Source organism: Lutra lutra, chromosome 4 (assembly GCF_902655055.1).
Source record: "Lutra lutra chromosome 4, mLutLut1.2, whole genome shotgun sequence".
Taxonomy (NCBI): domain Eukaryota; kingdom Metazoa; phylum Chordata; class Mammalia; order Carnivora; family Mustelidae; genus Lutra; species Lutra lutra.
In genome coordinates, this window is record NC_062281.1 from 190,067,158 (window position 1) to 190,087,011 (window position 19,854).

The following is a 19,854-nucleotide window of genomic DNA, read 5'->3' on the forward strand; positions in this document are numbered from 1 at the left end:
TTCCATAATCACAGCGGGCGAGAGCGGAGACTGGGAGCGAAAAATCCGGGATCCGGCAACTTTGGGCAGCGCATGCGCGCCCGCGGCGCTCCATCCCAAACACACACACATTTTTCCCCCGGACTTGGAAAGTCACCCAAAGCCGCCCCAAGTGCAGGTAAGAGACTCGGCGCTCTCTCTGCCGCGCCCCCCCCACGCCCCTCAGCTCCCGGGGCCTCCCGAGGTGCTTCCCCGCCTCGCCCCCTGTCCCGGTGCAGCCCCCCAGCACCGGGGCTGCCGCTTGCAGCAGGGAGCGGGCGAGCGAGCGAGCGAGAGAGCCAGCCAGCCAGCCTGCCTGAGCGCGGCGGCTGCCACCCAACTCCGGCAGTGCGGGAGGCAGGGGGCACGGAGGGCTGGCATCCGGGCGCGGGGCGGCGCGTCGCCTGCCGCGGCCAGGGGAATGCCCAGCGCGCGGCTGGGGGAGAGGGGAGGGCTGCTGCTCCTGGGGGTCACTTACTCCAGCTGAGGGGGCGGCGGGGTAGGGGAGAAGAGGGGGAGGTGCCAGGCGCGAGTGCAGGACTTTGCGAATAGGGTGGGGGCGCCCCCCGCTCTGTAGGCTGGGGGGGGGGCAGGTGCTCGCCAATACCGGGTAATCATTCCTTCCCCCTACGCCCCCCCCACCCCCACCCCCGGCTGCAGGGGTTCGAGCGCCTGTCAGGGCAGAGAAGGAGGCAGGCGTGAGGGGTGCCTGGGGTGACTTTGCAAGACTTTGCCCAGGGGAAGGGGTGGGTGGGGAACCCCTCCAGCCGACTCTTGTGCCCCCATACCAAGGTGTAGGTGCCACCGGCAGAGGTAGGCAGTGTTCACTTAGGCGGGGGTGCCAAGGGGTGCCTCCGGGTGGGAAAACGAAGGCGAAGGGTTGCTTGGCTGGGGGGAGCGGCGCCCCCTTTTTCATTCGTGCCTGGGAAGTTTGTCTCAAGTGCGCTGCTCCGGGCGCGGCAAGTGGCGCTCCTCACACCCCCCACCCCCACCCCAGCCTTCCCGGGGCTCAGGGCTGGCAGTGCTGGGCACAGGGAGCCGGGGCACCGGCTCACGGCCATGCGGCTGTCCGCCAGAGCCCGCCTGGGTCCGGGGAAAAGTTCGGGGGAGTTGCCGCGGTTGTTGTGTGCGCTGGGAGAGAAGTTGCGCCCGGGGATGTGGGACTTTGGGCTGGCGGGCCGGCAGGCGGGTAGAGCGGTGCGCTCCCAGGGAGCTCAGCCGAGGTGGGAGAGGGTCTAGCGGGGTCTGTGCCCCAGGGTGGGCTGAGGGTGACCCCGGGGCTTAGCAGTTGCGGAGAGGAATCCGTGAATCTAGGGACGCGCGGCTGAAATAGGCACGAGGGGGAGGACAGAGAGAAGAGCCGCTCGTGGGGGAGCAGGGGGGCACCGAAGGGAAGAGGGCTGGACGGACCACCCGGTCACTTGGGGTCGACCTTCAGGGCAGAGGAGCGCGTGCTGGCTGGCTGAGGAGCGTCGCGAAGCGGGGCTCCAGGGGGCGCGCCGGAATGGGGGACCGGGTCGGACCGACAGTCAGGGAGCTCCCGGGGCAGGGGGCCGAGTCGTGCGCCCGGGGTGAGCCGGCCGGGCGGAGCGGCGGCCGGTTTATTTTTACTCGGTGGCATTTGCAGAATGTGCAGCTGATGGCCGTCGGCCGCCAGGAAGTTTTGCTTTCTGTTCTTTCTCTGTTCCCGAAGCCAGCGCGGCCGGGAGCGGGCGGACTGGGGAGCCGGGCCTGGGAGGGGAGGGGGCGGCTGCCGGGGTGGCAAGGTGCGGGCAGGGGCGCGCTGGGGCAGAGGGCGGGTGCTGGCCGGCGAGGGCGGCGAGCGGGCGCTGGGTCGCTGCGGAGCATTTGGGCGAACGTCTGTACCCAGCGCTGGGAGCTTCTCGGCGAGGGAACAGGTGTATGCGCCGTCAATCACAGCGGGAGGGACACTTCGGGGGCGTAGATTAAGATAATAATAATAGATTTTTCTCTAGGGGGTGGGCGCAGATTCTTCTTCCAAGTCGTCCCCGACCCAGGTCCGAAGTTGGGGGAGAAGAGTGCCGAGGGAGGCAGGGGGCCGCTTCTCCCTCTACACAAGTTCTTCGGGACCCAGCCTCAGCTTGGGAAGCGGGCCCTGGGTGCGGCGAGGACCTCCTTCCAGTCACGCTGGGGAGGGTGCGGGTGCGTGTGCGGGTGCGTATCATTTGTCCACCAGGGAAGCAGCGAAAATACCCCTCCAACAAGCCCGGAGCTCCCCCAAACCCAGCTGGATCAAGGGGCGACGGGGGGTAATTATGCGTCGCTGTCTCAGCGGAGTCTGGGGGCACGACCCCCAGAGCCTGTGGTTGTCCCTCCAACACCCGGTACACTCAAAGAGATGGGGGCGGCGAGGGGGGAAAAGGCCAAGGGTAGCCGTGAAGCAAAGTTGGTAAATTTAGGACGTCTCGGAGCTAGTACAGGCGCTCGGTAAGAGTGCGCGAGGGGACTGGGAAACAGATCGCCCGGTAAACTGGCGCGGCCCCCCCCCCCCGCCCACCCCACGACGCGCGCGCGCGCGCACACACACACACACACACACACACACACACCACGCGCGCGTGCGCACGCGCGCACACACACACACGCACACACACCCCACACACGTCGCCGTCCTAAAGGGAGCTGTCCGGGCTGAGCAGGAGCAGCTGCGCCGGGCGTGGTGAGGGGGGTAGTTGGTCCCCGGGGGCTGCGCCCGGGCTGCGCTCCACGTGCCCAGAGGGGGCGCTGGGCTGTTCAGCGCCCGAGCGCAAAGCTCGGGGTTTGTGCCTTGGTGGCGGCCAGGAGGTGCGTCCCGGGCGGGCGTCGCGTCCCGCGCCATCTCCCGCGACTCGCGCTACCTCCCCCGACGCCAGCCGCTTTCCCACTCGCCAAACTTCGGCTGTACGGTTTGCCCCTCACTCGAGCTCTCAGACCCTCTGCAGGGCAGGATGGGGAACTTTTCCCTCCCCGGGCGGCGGCCACCGCCTCTCCGGGGATCCCGCGAGCTGGAGAGATGGCCCCCCCACCCCCATCTTGTTAGCCACCTTAGAGGCGGTTAACGAGAGTTTATGGGGAATATTGTTGAACTTCAGTAATCAGGTTTCCAGCGATCTTATGCCTCCTGTTTAATTTATTAGACTAGTTATTTATTCTGTTGATGATAATCTGTTGCTGGTTTCTATGGAGATGTTAAACTGATCTCTTTCAGAAATCAAACTCCATATGCACTAAAACGTTTAAAGAGGCAGTGCCTCTCTCTCTCTCTCTGTCTTTTTGATTTTTGTTTTTTTAGACTTTGCACCTTGCAGAGACTTCGCGTCTTTCCCTGAGTCTCCGTGCATTTTATTTCCTTCTTACGAAGGAGTGGAGCCGGAGACTCGCGCTTTGTGGCAAGTACAGCTTATTATGGCTAGAAGAGAGCGAAGGCTTTGATCCCGAAGTTGCATCATCATTTAAAACAGATCATTTCACCCCCATCTTCCCCATCGTATAAGAGCAAAATTCTTTCAAGATCAAAGAGTCCAATCTAAAACAACAACAAAAAAACAACTATTGTTAAAAAAAATAGGAAGTCAGTCGAATGTGAACCTCTCCTTTGTATCTGCTCCCCTTGTGTTGAAAGAATTTTTTAAATAAAAACAAAACTTGTAGCTCAGCTAATTTTTCATACTTATTAATAGTTTATCTGCCCCCCCCTTTTTTTTTTTAATTTAAAAGGAAGTTCAAAGTTAGATTTCTCTGCCTGTGGGGGTTGAGGTATATTTGCTTCTCTTTTAGATCCTGACCATCTGTTTTTGGAAAATTAGCCTCTGGGAAGAGGGGGAAAGTTTCTACTCAAACTTAGTGGAGTACTTTAAAATTTTTTAAAAATATACAAATATTTGACAGTCCTGATTCCCCCACTTTTTGGGTGGGGGGAAGATCAGTAATCTCTGTCCCGTGTATAAAAGCGTATCAACTTTTTTTCTCCTTTTCTTCTTCTTCTCAGGTGTTTTTTGGTAGACTCCTGACTTTGAGGGGGTGGGTGCAGTGAATTAAGAAAGTAAGGCAGAAAAAAAAAAATTATCTTGGTCTGTGACACTTTGAAAAATTGCAAACCTACTCTGTACTCAGTATTTATCACGCTGACAGATATGATACAAAGCGATTGCATTTCCTAATGATCCTCTGGGACTAAGTTGTAGGTAAAACCATTTAATGCATTTTTAATTTTAAAGTAAGGCCCGGGTTCCATTTTCTTGGAGGTGGGGGGAGTGGATGTCCCTCTCTAGAGCTGATGCTTTCTGAGTATACTGTTTTGCTTTTTCAAGAACAGTCCCCCCACCTCCACCCCTTCACATTTCCATTTAGTTTGGGGAGGGGTGAGGCACACACAGGGCATTTGGCTTTCATAAATAAATTTATATCTGGCCAGAAGGTCCAAAGCTGAATAAGAGCACACTTAAAAAAAAAAGAAAGAAGCAAAAACAAACCTCAGACTCCACCCCTGCTATAGGAAATAAAAGAGTCAATACTTGACCCCCCCCTCCCCATGCCATCCTGGTTCTCTTTTACATTATTTTATTTTAGAAGAGGGTGGCGTGGTTGTTGCTTCTCGGCTCAGAGGAGAGAGGAGCCGTTCCTGCTCTTTCCCCCTTCGCTATATTTTAAAAATTTGTTTGATTTGGATTGCAAACAGAACAGGCTTACGGGAGAAAAGAGCACTGTGGCTTTAAACTCAGGAGTTTGCATATTCTCCTTGTATCTTTCCCCTTTGCTAATTATTGTGTTGTTTTCAGAGCAAATATGTCATATCCATGGCGACCGGGCAGGTTTATTGTCTTTCTGAAGCAATAGCTCACATAAGTAATTAATGACTTTCTTTTTTTTCCTCTGGCTTAGGTTAAACAGATCATTCAAGGAAAGTCATCTCTCTCTCTTCTCTCTTCTCTCTCTCTCTCTTTTTTTTAGCCCAGTGACATAAGAACATGAGTTAGAACAAGAAAATACTTTAACCAAGAAGTCAACAGCTTATTTTCCCCCATTTCTTTTAAAAGCTGAAGTGTCAGCTTTCAGACATATGAGGCTGTCATTCTGGCAGAGCCGCGAGCAGTGTAGAGTCCACGCCTGGGCTGGAAATCCATTTGAAGGTTGTAGAGCAGGGGAAGTGTTGGCATGGGGGGGAGTAACCTGCAGGAATTTGCTTTTGAGGTGGAGGGGACGCCCTCCAAAATGAGTATTTCTCCTGTATTTAGCAGAATTTAATTAAATTGTTTACAGGAAAGAATTAATGAGTTGGTATTAATGTGTGTCCCCCCCCCTTTCTTTTTCCCAGTCTAGTTAATTGGAAAGACAAAGTTTTTTCCTTTTTTGATTCACCTTGAGCTTCAGCTTTCTCCAGCCTTTGTCTCAAGTGTTTTTTCCTGGAAAAGTACTTTTTGGAATCCCCTCTGGTTCATATTTCCAGAATTATACTGGAGGGGTTGTTTGTTTTTTCCCCTTAGACCCACAATTCGAAACTGCTTTCTGCTTCTCAGGAATCCACTATGATGATTGACTGTGACTTGGATTTTTTTCACTTTTTGGGGAGGGGGTGGCTTTTTGAGAATGTAACATATAGACGGCCTATCTCCTGTATCAAGAGACAGTATTATGGAAGGCAGAAGAAACGTTTTCCTTTAAAAAAAAATCACCCATGTATGTTCCACCCTTTTCAAATGGACTTTTTTGCTAATAAGAAGTCTTATGATGTCACTCCTTAACTTTAGAAATACACTAGATGTCCAACTGACACTCTCCAGCAGCTCTCTTTCCTCCCCCCCCCGGCACAGACATGCATTAATTAAGCATACTTGTACTGTGCCCCCCCCCCCATTTTGAAATTCCACATATCGCTAAGGTTTTGTGTGTGTCCTTAAGAAAGGGGAATGAGATACAGAGAAAAGCATTTCCATGATATTTATACTCGGACACAATTAAAAAGGATTCCCCCCCACCACCATTTGAAGTAAGTTAAAAAAGGCCGTGAGTCAACTGAATGAATCTTGAGGCTTTTGGCATTAAAAATAAAAATATAAAGCAGAAGAGAGATTTCTTTGGTATCTGGTTTCTGAAGAGCAGAAGAGAAGGCCAGGCGAGTCTGGTGCTGAGACTCAAACGGAGCTGTAATTGAGCCCGTAACCTCTTGATGTCTATATCAGAAAAGCAGACATGAGCAGAGGGAACCGAAGAGAGGCAAACAAGCCTTGTAAAGGAGGGAGCTCACCGGGAGATTCAGAGAGAGAGAGAGAGAGAGCACGCGAGCGATCCGGGTTGGGGGGGGGATTTAATTTATAGACATTTTAAAAACTGTAATTTCATTAGGATCTGTTCTTCCCCTTCTCTGAAGGGCAGACCAATAAGGCCGGTCCCTCTGCTGGGATGCGTGGTGTGGCTCGGTGGGCGCGAACTTGGACATCATTTTCAGCCTCTCCGGTTCCTTTCCTCGTTGTCCCATATTCTAACGGCTTCCCTGTTTTGGAATTAGAAAGTCGTACAGAGCCAAAAGTTAGCCATGACTTCTGGGTGCCCAGGGACCGCCCCCCACCCCCCTGTGGGTGCCATGCCGTTCCTTGTGCGGGTCTGTCTCCTCGTGCGGGTCTGTCTCCCGCCTGGCCTTTGGCATTCCGTGTCTTCTGTCTGGCGCTGGGCTGCCTGTGGTTCCGGCTGCAGGAAGCCACTGGCAAGTGGGGGGGCATCCCCGCTCTGTCCCCCAATCCTGCTCCAGTCAAGTTCACCAAGTTAAGTTGCTGTGGTGTTAAGGCCACTCTGTGGGGTGGTGGGGGGGGCAGGGGGGAAGCTGAAGCCTGTCATAAATTCTGCAGAAATTAATCAACCGTTTAAGAGCCGGACGTTAACGAGGTTGTGCAGGCAAGCCGGGCCCTTCTCCAGTTCCCCCTGCTCAAAGTCCAGCAGAGTGAGGGGTGGCCTGGAGGGTGGGGAGTAGAAGGGGGAGGGTTTTGTGTGTGTGTGTGTGTGTGTGTATTTAATCTCAATAATTGAGAACAACTAGGGAGAGGGAAGAAGAGAAAGGGATTTATGGAATATAAATCCTCAAGTGCCCTTGGTCCATATTGTCAGAATTTTTTTTCCTTTTGGTCTGGATTTGTCCTGTGTGTCTTTGGTGGAAAAGACACGTAGAGAAAGAGAGCAAAGGGGGTGGGGTGGGGAGAGAGAGGGAAGGATAGAGAAGAGAGAGAGAGAGAGAGAGACGTGTGGCTCCTTTGGAACTCATTATCATTCTTAATAAGCCTTAAGGAATAAAGAAGAGCGTTGAGTGTAAATGCTGGGTAATCCTAACACTTCTCAAGGTGAGAGGAGTCTTGAGGACACAGAGAAAAGAGAGAGCAGAGGAGGGGGGGCAAGCAGTCCTGGGGGAGTGGTGGGCCCCGCGTTTGGGAGTTTCTGTGGGAGGCCTGGAGGCTGGGGTGGGGGGAACCCAGAGGAGCCCCGCCAGCCGGTTGTCTGAGAGGACACTGGGGATCTCCAGGAGAGGGTGACTCGCTGAGGCGAGGAGCAGGGGTGAGGGTATCATCAGCACTGGGTCTGCCCCGCCTTGGGTTGAGGTGGGGAGCAGGGGCACAGGGCCTTTCCTCTTTCCGGGGCCCTGTCTCCCCAGCAGGCTCAGCCCCCGGCACCCTGGCCTCAGGTCCCTGGAAGAGGAGGGAGGGTGGCTTGTCCTGCTCCCTTGGGCTCCCTGCATTGTCCGCCCTGCTAAGCGGGAGGGACAGAGCCACGGCCAGAGCTCAGCTCTGGACACTAGGTGGCTTAGAGGATCTTCGAGGTTTTCCAAGACAGCCGCTGGCTTCCTCTCTCCTCCCCGCTGGTGGGCTCTGCCGTGCCTGTCCTCTGTTGGGCCTGCGGCCATCCTGGCACACTGGCAGGAGGGTGAGTGGGCCTTGGCACAGGGGCTTGGCACAGCTCCCGGGGCCAGCGCTCCTGATGACCGGCTTCCCGGCCAGGCGAGGAGGAAGCCCCCGGGGGCCAGAGAGGCAGCTGATCAGGGCCACTGGAGAGGGACAGTGGGGGCATGCGACACTGCTGAGCCCACTGTGCTAGTGGTCTGGGGGGGTGTCTCTGCTTCTTCCTCTTTCGAGTTCATGTGCCCCCTCTGAGAATCCTCTTCATAAAACAAGATCTCCTAAGCATAGATACTGCTTACTGTTTGAGGGGTTTCATAGGTCTTATAAACCCAGCTAAGGACCCTCTAGGGTCCCTGGCTCTGGTGGGCTTCTTTCCAATTCTCCAAGACTGTTTTGGGGGGTGGTAAGGAAGTGAGGAGCAAAATCAGGTCTCATGTCCATTCGCACCCCTGCCTACCCCCGTACTGGGGGAGCAGAGCCACATCAACTCTGATCCAGGGTCCCCCGCAAGTGGACTGGGGCCAGCACTCAGAGTCCCGCCTGAAGAACCCACACCTGCTCAGGTAGATTCCCCTCTCCGGGACAACGGCAGCCTCCGCCCCTCGTCTGGCAGGCATACTATAGGATTTCTAGGGTTATCTGAGGAAGGGTCTTAGCCAAGGTCATGTCCAAACCTTGGATGATTTTCTCTGGGGACAGAGCAGGCAAGAGATACAATTCAGGTTTGACTTAGAGTAGGCAGGTTGTGTGTGTATGTGTGTGAGAGAGAGAGAGAGTGTGTGTTTTAACTCTGTGTTTCGTTTGGAAAGCAACTTCTGGGGAGCATGCAAAAGGGGGTGCGTGGGAGTTGGAGATGAAGGCTGGTGACTGAGCTGGTGTGAAACCCGGAGGGAGAGCAGGACGGGTTAATGGCGGGTGGATTCTGCTTTTCTGTTGTTTAAAAGCAGTAATGACCAAATTGCATGCCCTGCGTGTGCTCGCTGACGAGATTTACCGAAAGGAAGGAGCACAGCTTCTCTGCTGGTCTTGGGGTGGGTAAGCGCGTGTGTGCGTGTGCGTGTGTGAGCGTGCGTATGTGTGTGTGTGTCTGTGTGTGTGTGTGATGGGAAGGAGGGGTGGGGGAATCAGCTCTGCCAGGCTGGCACCCTTCCCCGGCACTAATTGCTGGCAGAGTACCCACGGGGGCTGCTCCAGCGTCTCCAGCTCCGCCTGCCCCCCTCAGCCCTGGGGAGCTCAGCTGTGCAGCTCACTCGCTATGTGAGGGCCATTTCCGGACCTACTAGTCCCAGAGGCTCCTTTGGGAATTTCAGGGAAATCTGATCCCTCAGGGGACCCGGGCCCAGCCCAGCATCCCTGGTCTGGCATGAGGGGACGGGGTGGGACCTGGGTGGTCCGGAGCCCCACTGAGGCCTAGTTGTAGGGGTCAGGGGACCGCGTTCCCGGTCTGGCTCTGCAGTAAATCACTGTGTGGTCTTGGGCGAGTCATTTGACCTCTCTGGGCCTCGGTTTCCTCTCTTATCAAATGGCCTCCGACCCGATTTCCCTGACAGGGTCGCTCTGCCGGTCAGCTGGCCTCGTAGCTGTGAACATTCGTTGAAATCGTGAAACGTGATGGAGAATTGATCACGGTCCCGTCAAGCGCAGGGTGCCCCCAGCGTCAGATGAGTCCGTTTTATGTAATATGGTATCAGGGATTCCAGAAAGCCAGGGGCCTGGACATGGTGTGTGGTGCTGGGGCTGCATGTTTGTATCAGGTTGTGTTTTTTGGTTCTCATCCTCAGGAGCTTGGGGCTGAGTTGGGGGGCGGGGTGGGTAGTTGCTTTTCAGGCAGGATGAGGGATCCCTTGAAGAGCTGTGTATCTTTATAGATCATGCATTCTGAACCTAATTACGTGGGGATCAAAGTCATATCCTTACATCAGTTATTTAACTAGCCTGTGCCTCAGTGTTCTCATCTGTAAAATGGGGATAACACTGCCAGCCTTGTGGGGTTGATGTGAGGATCAGATGAGCTGAGACTTGTGAAGTATTCAGAACCCGCCCGGCCCCTGTGTGTGTTTCAGACTCGTGTGGGAGGGAGTGTGGACACACCTGCTGCTCACCAGGGCGTGCTGTGGGCGAGAGAGAAGGGAGAACCCACTCTCTATATCTGGGGACTGGGACTCCCGAAGGTGTGGGGTGCGATGGTGTTCGTTGGAAATTCTGAGTTTGCATTTTATCTTTCGGGGCTACCTTGAGGCCTCCTGGTGGTTTTGGCGACGAGTCAGAAGGTGTCGAGAAGCGAGACTCTGCCCACCTTTGGCATCCCACCCCAAATGGGAGAGGGGCCATTGGTTTCTTGTCCTCCATGTGGCCAGAGTAGATGTTTCTGGAGCCGGGGAGGCAGGGAGGCTCATCACAGGAGCTTTTGGGGACGGGAGGCAAGGGGGCTGGTGGAAGAAGCCCCTGGGAGCGGCTGTGAGGTGCTGGGGGCCTGAGAGTTTCATGTGGAGAGCTGGCGCGCCCTGGGTGCCAGCGCGTGTGGGCTGCCGTGGCAGAGATGACATGGAAGACGACATGGACAGCAGAGGGGTAGAGAGCCTACTTTTGGAGTCAGGCTGGACCCAATGCGAACCATGTTTCTCTTGCTTAGGCAGATTAATTTCTCTAATCCTTTGTTCCTGCATCTGTAAAATGGGTTTGGAATTCCACCTGTGAGCACAGAGAAAAGGACAGTAGTCATAGCCCCCATGCACTGAGGTTTGACTTGGAGCATTATTTCTGGAATTCACTTAGCCGGGGGAGCAGCACACAGTGGGGACTGCAAGGTGAGAATTCGAGGAGCCCGAGCTGATCCCTGGACTATCTCGCACGGAAGGCTAAGCTCGGTGCTCAGCCAGAGGGCAGAGCTGGAGGGAAATGGGGCATGGTGGGGATGGAGCCCAGGCTTCCCTGCTGCCCTTGAGTGGTCCTGCCATGGGGAGCAGCCCGGGGCCTGAGGAGATGGGGAGGGAGGGGCCAGGAGAAGAAGCAGAGGTTGCTTGGAGGTAGTGACCCAGGGAGCCAAGGACGTGGGGGCTGTGAAGCAGGGGGCACTGGAGGGGCGAGGGGCACTTACAGAAGATGAGGTGTGTGAATCGCCACCAACCTCTCCCATTTCACTGTGCTATGCCAAAACACCCCGGTTCTTGTTTCACTATCTGCGATCTGGGAGCAGGTTAATTTCCATGACGAACTCCAGGCCACGTGCTCAGAGGATTTATCTAATTAAACTGATGCTTTTTTTTTTCTACGAAAGAAAGGACAGAAGGGAGGGAGTAAAGAAAGATAGGAAGAAAGGAAAGAAGGAAGAAGAAATGGAGGGAGAGAAGGAAGGATGGAAGGAGAAGGAGGGAGGGAGGGGAGGAGGGAGGAAAGGAGGAAGGATGGAAGGAAAGGAAGGGAAAGAAAAGGAAAAAGAAAAGAAAAGTTAAAAGAAAGATGGGAGCGAGGGAGGGAGGGAAGGAGAAAGATAAGTTGGAGGCAGACCTGTGATTTTTGGAGGGCTATTCCAGGATGGAGGAGAGGCTTGGTGTCTGAGCAGGGACCTTGCAAGTGGGCCACACTTCTGTCTTTTGACGCTTTTAAGTTTATTTCCAACATCGCTCTTGGCTGTGAGGGAAAGGGGCAGCTGGAGGGATTCTGGATCTGGACTGGCCAGTCGGCGGCCCCTAGCCCATGCGGCAATTAAAAGGAACTGAAGTGAAAAATTCAGTTCTTCAGTGAACTAGCCACATTTCAAGTACTCCATGACCACTCGTGGCTACTGTGTTGGGCTGCACAGATAAGGAGCATTTCCAGCATCACTGTCAAGTTCTATTGGACAAGGGGGGTATGAGAAGGGCGGGAGCTTCCTTCCTAGGGCCTAGGCTAAAGGGATGCAGGAGCCCCCAGAGGACAGTGATGGAGGCAGGGGCTGGGCTCCCAGCCTGCAGCCAGACCTTTGTGGTGCTGGGCCCTCCTCCTCTCTAGAATCCCCTACAGGTTTCTTCTCTCCCAGGGCAGGGCGAGATGGTGAGGCTACAGTTGGCAGAATGGGATTTAAATTCTTTTCTCACTCGCTGTCTTTTTGACTTGGGGCGGAGGCCATAACTGTCTGATTGTGTGGACGTGGGCTACCGGGAGACAGCATCTGCTTGGTGGGTCTTTGGGATCATTGCCTGAGCCGATGGTGAGAGCACTTAGTAGAGTGCTGGGCTTATTGTGAACACTTGGAAAATGGGGACCCCGGTTTTTATAATAATTATATTACTGTTGATATTATTTTAATGTGATTATTGAAGAGCTTTTGCGGCTGCCAAGTTCTTAGGGACATTCCCAGACCACATGCTAATTTCTCTACAATCAACACTTTCCAGAATTAGGTTAAATGGAGCCTACCCCCTACACACCCCTCCACCCCCCCACCCCCCACCCCCACCCTGGCCAAAATCCCTACCTTCTGGAAGCCTAATTTGGATCTCTTTCCATCTCTCCCCATCCCTTCTTTCTTTGGGCAAAAAGAAGAGTTGGAACTGCCCTAGAATTAACTCTTGCAAGCCTTTCTACTTGTGAGAGCCCCTACTTTTCCCAGCACACAGAAAATTGTGCCCATGCGTGCGTGTACACACAGACACACACACAGACACACACACAGACACACAGACACACACACACACACACACACACACACACACACACACACACACTTCTCTACTGGCCAAAATACATTAAAAAATAAATAAATAAAACAACTACCCAAAGTATTAAAATAGGGGAGAGCAGATGTGGCCCAGGCAGGGTTGGCTGGATTGTTTGGGGCTGAGGGTGGGGGCTGTGGCCTCTGGGAGGGACGTGTGTGTTTATTCCTGGACATTGCCCAGTGCCCTGTGTGCTAATATGGAACTGAAAAGTCCCCTGTATTGTGTAGGCTCCTTTCTCCGTGAAAAGGCAATTGAGTCAGTGAGTTCTGAATGGATTGGAGCTGACAGTAAATGAGAATTTGGCAGTGGGTAGAAAACAAGCTCCCCCACCCCTGCCCCCCACCGAACGCAAACTCACTCATCTCTCCCTAAACCCCCAAGGCTCGTCGGGTTTTTTAGAGGGTTTTTGAAAAAAAAAAAAATCACCGTTTCTTTTCGTACATATCCACATTATCAGCAGGGGTTCGCCCCCAACCTGCCCACTTCCCCAGGGATGGCCTCACCCCCTCCCCGTCGCCTCGGTGGCTCCGCCAGCGATCCCGAACGAGTTAAAGGCTGAATCAACTCGAGACCCAGCTGTACGTTTTACTCTGGGTTCCTGAATGAAGCGATGTGCTGTGCTCAGCACGATTGGAGACTGTCTGCCCCGGGTGGCCCACCACCGGGCCCCCACCCTGCTAGGCTCCACCGGCTTCCACGGGACCCAATGCTGGCCACGGGGGAGCCTTGTCCGGGGGTCTCCACGTCCAGCCTCCATGACAGACCTATTTGAATTTCAAAAGAAAGGGTTCCTCATCTTGAGCTGGTGTCATGCCTGGTCTGCAAAGAAGGCGCACAGGTTCGATGGTTTGGATGTACCGTGGGCCCTGTTCTTCCCCCACACTCCCCACCGTATTTTCCCTCTCCGCCACACGCACACTAGTAAGCTGGTCAACAGACATTTACTTGTACTTGGCCCTTGCGAAGGTCCCATGTCCCTAGACCTCCCTACTTCAACATGCCCAAGAGAGCCAGAGACGGACGTAGCCACCTTACAGGTGTAAGGTCTGTATGTTTCTAAAGTGGTAGCTTATTCACTCGACCCTCCTCTCTCGGTGGGGATGTGCAGTACCTCTTCTTCCTCAGGGGCAAGAGGCAAGGAGAAGCACTCATTTTGGCAGGATTGCAGCCTGATTTGGGGGGTGGGTCCTGTGTCCCCCAGTGGCTGTGGATGCCTCTCAGGAGGTTCCCTTTCTGGAAGAGGTCCCGTGGAGTGCAGGAGAATGGCCCCCTTGCCGAGGCACTATGGGACCCTTGAATGCAACGTTAAAATTCCTAGTTCCTCCTTTATTAGTACTGTGACTTTAGGCACTTCCCTAACCCTTGCAAGGCTCAGTTTCCTTCCTTGTAAAAGGAGAGCGATCATAGTGCCTCCAGCATGGGGTTGCTGCTGGGATTAAATGAAATAATGCTGGTGAGGCCCTTGGCGAGAGGCCTGGAGCCTTGAACTAGGGGTAGCCATGAGGGCGACCATCACTATGATGACTCCTCGCTCCCCATCTGTTAGCAGGAAGCTGGAGGGCTCAGGCCTGTTGTTGTATTCAGGTTCCAGGATGCCCCGAGCCAGGCTAGAGCCTTGGCACCCCAGCCCGGAGGCCGTGGCCACCAGAATTCTGCCGAAGCATACTTGCCTAACCAGCAGAGTGAACATGAACATGAAGGTGTCAGCCCAGTACAGAGCACTGGAGGGGAGCAGGGAGAAGGCTTGCCACACTCAGGGCTGAGTTCACGGACCCCCCCAAAGTGGCAGCCCCTGGGCTGGCCTGGCCTGCCAGGCCCAGGGAGGCGTTGGCTCCCAGACACTGGCACCATCTTGATTCTCCTTGGCCTCCCCTCTGCGGTCGGGAGCATGGCCCTTGCCCTCCCCCAGGAGCAGGTGGCCTTTGCAGCCTGGCACCTCTCCCTGGACGGCGACTGCCAGAAGGCGCAAACCTGGGGATCGCCCAGTGTGTCTAACGAGTGAGTCCTTCCATGAGGCCTGTTTACTCCCTGGAGGGGCTCGCCTGGGCCTGACCTGGTGGAGGAGGTCAGAGCAGGGCTCGTGTTGTCGTCCCCAAGACCCCCCTGCCCTGCAAGCCCTCCAGGCGAGTCCCAGGAGGGTCCCAGGAGGGTCCCAGGAGAGCTGGGACCAGCAGCCTGAGGGCTGTGTTGGGGACTTGCTGGGGGAGTGACGGGAGCCAGGAGAAGGGATGAAGGATGTAGGAGGAAGGTGGGGGGTGCGGGTGAAGCCTCTTGCTTTTGTCTCCAAGAGGCAGTAAGCAAGCGGAGGTGATTTTACCTTTTCCGTTTATTAAAAGGGGAAGGAAATAGACATTTTCTGAGTGCCAACCAGGTGTCAGATGCTGGACCGTGACGTTCTGTGGGACTGAAGGACACAGGGCAGGTGGTGGCTCAACTCCTGCTGTACCAGTCCTGAAATAAGGCTCAGAGAGGCTAAGTAGTTTGCCTGAGATAACCCAGCTGCCTAGAGGAGAGCCAGCCTTTGAACGCAGGCTGATACGATTCTGATGCTTAGGTTGATTCTGATGATTTTTGATGTTTTTCTCCATGTGCTTGGAGAATATAACCATATTTTAAATAGTTTTTGAAAATAAAAAAAGGGAAAACATTCACTCATAATTTGACTATTGTAATATCACCTCCTTTAGCATTTGGTGTCTTCTTCCCCTCTTTGGTGACTGTATGTATTTGTATAATATACATTTTACATAATTATAGTCATAAGAGAATATGGCTTTAGTTGAGAAGTAAGAGGGTCTTCTGAACTGGGGCCACCGGGGAGTGATTGATTCTCAGCAAAATGGAAACCTGGCTTTGGCCCTGAGCCATCTTTTCCGTAACGAGGTTCCTGAAGTTGCATCGGAAAAAGCAAACTGGGTGAATGGAGAGGCAGAGAAGACCCTTGCGTTCCCTCCTGGGCTGATCGGGCGCAGTTAAGTGGTAGAATTTTCCTTTTAACTCACTTCCTCCTTGCTTTTGACAAATGGGAATATTTGTACCATTTTCCCGAATGACCTCCTCTCCTTGGGGTAATGAGAAAATGAAAATCTTTGCTAAGTGCTTTGCGATATTCAGATATAAAAATGGAGAGCAGAGTGTTGTCATGGGCCTTTTGCTACCAGGGCGCTTTATAAAGAGGAAGTGCGGCTCGTGGGGGTGAAGGTCAGCGACAGGATGAAGGCCGTTGTTGGAACCAGCGTCTCTCTGGGCAGGAGGGCAGAGGCGTGCATGGCCTGGTACAGGATGGGGAGGGTTTTGGTGGAGCCTCTGCCTGTCTTCCAGGTTCACACTCCAAGGCCAGGGTAATCCAGATCATTCGGGCAAAGCGCCCACCGCGGCCACCAGTATGTGGCTAAATGGTTCCATTCTTGGAAAGGTCTCCCGCAGGCCCCCTTTTCCCCCTCTGGCTTCCTAGCGTCAACCCAAGAATAACAGGGCGGAAGAAATACTGTGTCACCTCTACAGGTAATAATGTTGAAGATGATTTCGAAACATGGGAAAATGTTTATTATGTGAGTGAAATAAAAAAAAAAAAACAACGAAGGCCAAGTGCACGCCACTATAGAAACTATATAAAAATCACAAATGCATATGGACGAAGCTTGGAAGGTAATCCTCCAAAATGAAAATTACAGCGTGAGCGGTGGGACCACGGTGATTTGTTTTTTATTTCACAACATTTTCTTTAAATTCCCCCCTGTGATTAAAAACCAACAAAGCCAACGTGGCGGCCCAGGAGGGAGCCCCGGGAGGGGGAGGGGGCGGGGCAGCGCCAGGCGGGAGGGCGCCTGCTCCCACGGCCCCCGCAGGGTGCTGAGCTCACCGGCTGTGGCAGCCGCAGAAACCTATGAGATCTCCAGAAGCCGAGGCGTATCGGTGACTCAGACCTTCGTGTTATGCTGTTCAACAATAGCTTTTGTCCTTTGCCCAAAACCCTAGGCCAGTGTGTTAAAAAAAATTATAAAATTATGAGATAGTTTGTACTTTCCTTCCCAGCCCGTGCTGGCTTCGGGTGCTTTATTTATTCAAGGTGGGGAGGCAGGGAGGGCGGGGTGGGGGTTGAGGGGCAGATAGAAAGGAGAAGAAAAACAAGGTGGAACTCGGACAAGGCCCAAGAAACGTTTGAGGCTCACCAACAAACTTTCTTTTGTTTCCCCCTGGGGAGAAAAAAATAAGGCGGAAAAAATGCAGAGGACCAGTTTGAACCAAATAAAGCTCCTCGTGTATTGTGCGTGGAGTTGTTTCTTACAGTGGGTTTTGCCCTTTGTTAAGTAAGAAAGCTACTGCATGAATCTCATCTCTGGGCCAGAACATGATGAGGGCAGGAACGGAGGAGCCGAAAGGGCTGGAGCAAGGACAGCCAGGTTGGGCTCTAGTGAACGTCAGTGTTTCTCTTGGCTGTTCTGGCCAATCATGCCTAACTGCCAACAGCCTTTGCCCCCACTGCTGGTTGTGTTAAGGGAGATTCCTACCTCCTGGTGTCCCTGAAGCAGCTTTGTGCAAGTGGGGCTCAGAATTCCATGTGAATCGGGAATGAGTTTGGCTTGGACCAGCTTGGAGTAGAATGTTCCTCCCAGTGTTCATCGGAAGAGGTTTTAAGCTTGAGATTCAGGAAGAAAGACCTTGGGAGGGTAGAGTGGGGAATGGGGAGGGGGGCATGGGTGATTGTGTGTGTGAGACTGCGTGTCTAATAGGGTGTGAGTGATATTGCGTGTGGTTGTGTGATTATGTATGTGACTGTGCGTGTGCATGTGTTTCCCCCAACCACTTTTTTCCCTAGTTGTAATGGCTGGGCTAAGCAAGGCTTATGGGGGGAGGGGGCTTTACATCAATTTTTTTCCTGTATTACCTTGTCTCCCTGCCCCAAACCATTTCTCCTAATGAACCCCTCAGGCGGTCTGGACCCTGGGCGGATTGCTGATTCTTTCTTCAAGAGTAGTTCAAAGGATTCCATAGGCATAATCCAGGTTCTTGGCAGTGGTTTGACCAGTAAGAGGAAGGAGTCTTTTGGGTTAGAGGCAAAGACGCAGAGGTCTGTGGCGGCCTGGACTGGAACTCAGGTGTCTATGTCTGAGACCCTACTGGGGCCCCGGCCCTGCCTCCCCTGTCCCTCCTCGTCCAGGCCATCTTGGGAATGGATTTGCTGTTGAGCTTCCAGTCTCTGTGGGCTTTAAAGGGCTTTCTTGATCTTCTGGTCACAGTGATCATGCCTTGGAAGAAGGCAGAGCAGATGCTATTGTGTCTCTTTCACAGATGGAGAGACTGAGGCCCAGAGAGGAGAGGCACCTTGTCCACGATCACACAGCTAGTCAGTGACAGATCTGGAACCAGGACAGTGTTTGGGGCCACTTGGAAACATGGTCATCTGCACCAGTGGCTCGGGGTAAGGCTGGCTGGTCCCAGACAAGGAATTCTGCTTTTTTACCTCTTCCGGGAAACAAAGGGACCCTCTTGGAGCATCAGACACTTTGTGGCTGTGGTTGGAGTGACCGGTCCGGTTTTAGGGTCTGTCTCTGTGGAAGAAAGAGCACTGGAGGGCGAGCCCCCTGCCTCTGTCACTGTGAGCCACCACATCCCAAGCCCTCAGCTTTGCTGTCTGTGTGCAGAGTCAGAGGCTGTCCCCAGTGGTTCCCATCCTGTCCCACGTCAGGACAGCTGAGCTTCCTGCCACAATCCAGTCCCCAGCCGTGCCACACAGCAAACCCTCTCCCGCAACCTGTCAAACGAGAGGCGCCAGTCTCCTCAGGGCTTCCACGAGCTCCTGGCCCCTTTCTTATGCCAAGAAGAGCCTCTGCCGACTTGTGAAGCAATGCCCCGGCCCATGCCTCATGCATCTGCTTATTGATAACTGTGTATCTGAATGTGCCTTGTGTCCGAGCCCTTTGGTTTGAACTTGCTGAGCACTGAGAGGCTGGGGCGTGAGGAAATACGAGCAGGGGAGAGAAGTGGTACCCTCTGACCAGAGGCAGCTGTGGTGAAGGGGGTAGGCGCCATGCCCAGGGTGAGCGCCATCTGGGCGGGAGGCCTGGCTTCCAGCTGTGGGGGCTCCGGAAGGGCAGAGCCTGGGAGGAATGATTTTGAAGCCACTACTATGGAGATTAAGGGGATGAGAATGTAAATCTCAAGTAAAAAGGTAATTGAATGTAATAGCAAACACTGCTCGCGCTATGTTAATTTTAGCTCTTCCCCTGGATACAAGGCGCTGTATTAGTGTTTTATTACCATTTTGTTTGCACTAATAAAATAGTAAAATTTATTTCAAGGAAGTTGAAGGATGGTTTTACAATGCAAATTTGAAGAAATTGGACTTTTCATTTATGCCTCTGCTATTTTAAACCCTGACGGGTGTAAATTAGCTACAGGGACTGAGCAGACCCCACTGATGGGGACTTGGGAGGCGGGAGCCCTGGCGGAGGTTCCAGACTACCTCAGAGCAGAAAGCAGACCGCGTTCCACAGAGAGGCTGGAGGGGCACAGAGGTCTTACTGGGTGGATGGGGAGGTGGGTGAGGGCGTGTCAGGCACGAACGACTCTGGGGGTAGGCAAGCATGTCACTCACTGAGCCTGTGGGGAGACACACGTGGCCACAGACCTCAGAGCTGTGTCTTTCCTCTCTGCCCTTTGGCTTCCTTCCTGTCTTTCTTGACATGGAGCCTCGATTAACCAGGCGACTCCTCAGAGGGAACTGAGCAACTCTTTCCTCTGTGCCTAGAAAGGAGGGGTAGACCAGATGTCTGGTCCTTTTTTTTTTTTTTTTTAAGATTGTATTAAAAAAAAAAAAGATTGTGTTTATTTATTTGACAGACAGAGGTCACAAGTAGGCAGCGAGGCAGACAGAGAGGAGGAAGCAGGCTCCCTGCTGAGCAGAGAGCCTGATGTGGGGCTCGATCCCAGGACCCTGGGATCATGACTTGAGCTGAAGGCAGAGGCTTTAACCCACTGAGCCACCCAGGCGCCCCCCCACCCCTTTTTCTAAGCGGCTGACAATTGAGGGGAGTCATGGGGTATGGGGGAAAGACCTGAGTCTAAAAGGAGCTTGGGGAAAAGGACCCAGGCGGGACACCAGTCCATGTTCCGAGGCATGTTCCCCTTGTCTGTTCTTCCTTCTGACCTGTGCATACTTAAGAGAAAGAAAGCAAAACGTTTTTCGGTAAAAGCCAGCATCCCATCAGGTTGGGCCCAGGTACGGTCATATTCATGAACAAAAAGGCTAGAGA

At 53.7% G+C, this 19,854-nt stretch overlaps 1 protein-coding gene across 1 annotated transcript in view; it reads left to right on the forward strand.

Moving 5' to 3' along the window:
* CASZ1 (castor zinc finger 1) overlaps positions 1 to 19,854 on the forward strand; it is a 145,600-nt gene continuing 125,746 nt past the window's right edge. The window contains exon 1 of the mRNA XM_047724984.1: positions 1 to 157. The gene's annotated coding sequence lies outside the window, so the exon portion shown is untranslated. The remainder of the gene's footprint in view (positions 158 to 19,854) is intronic.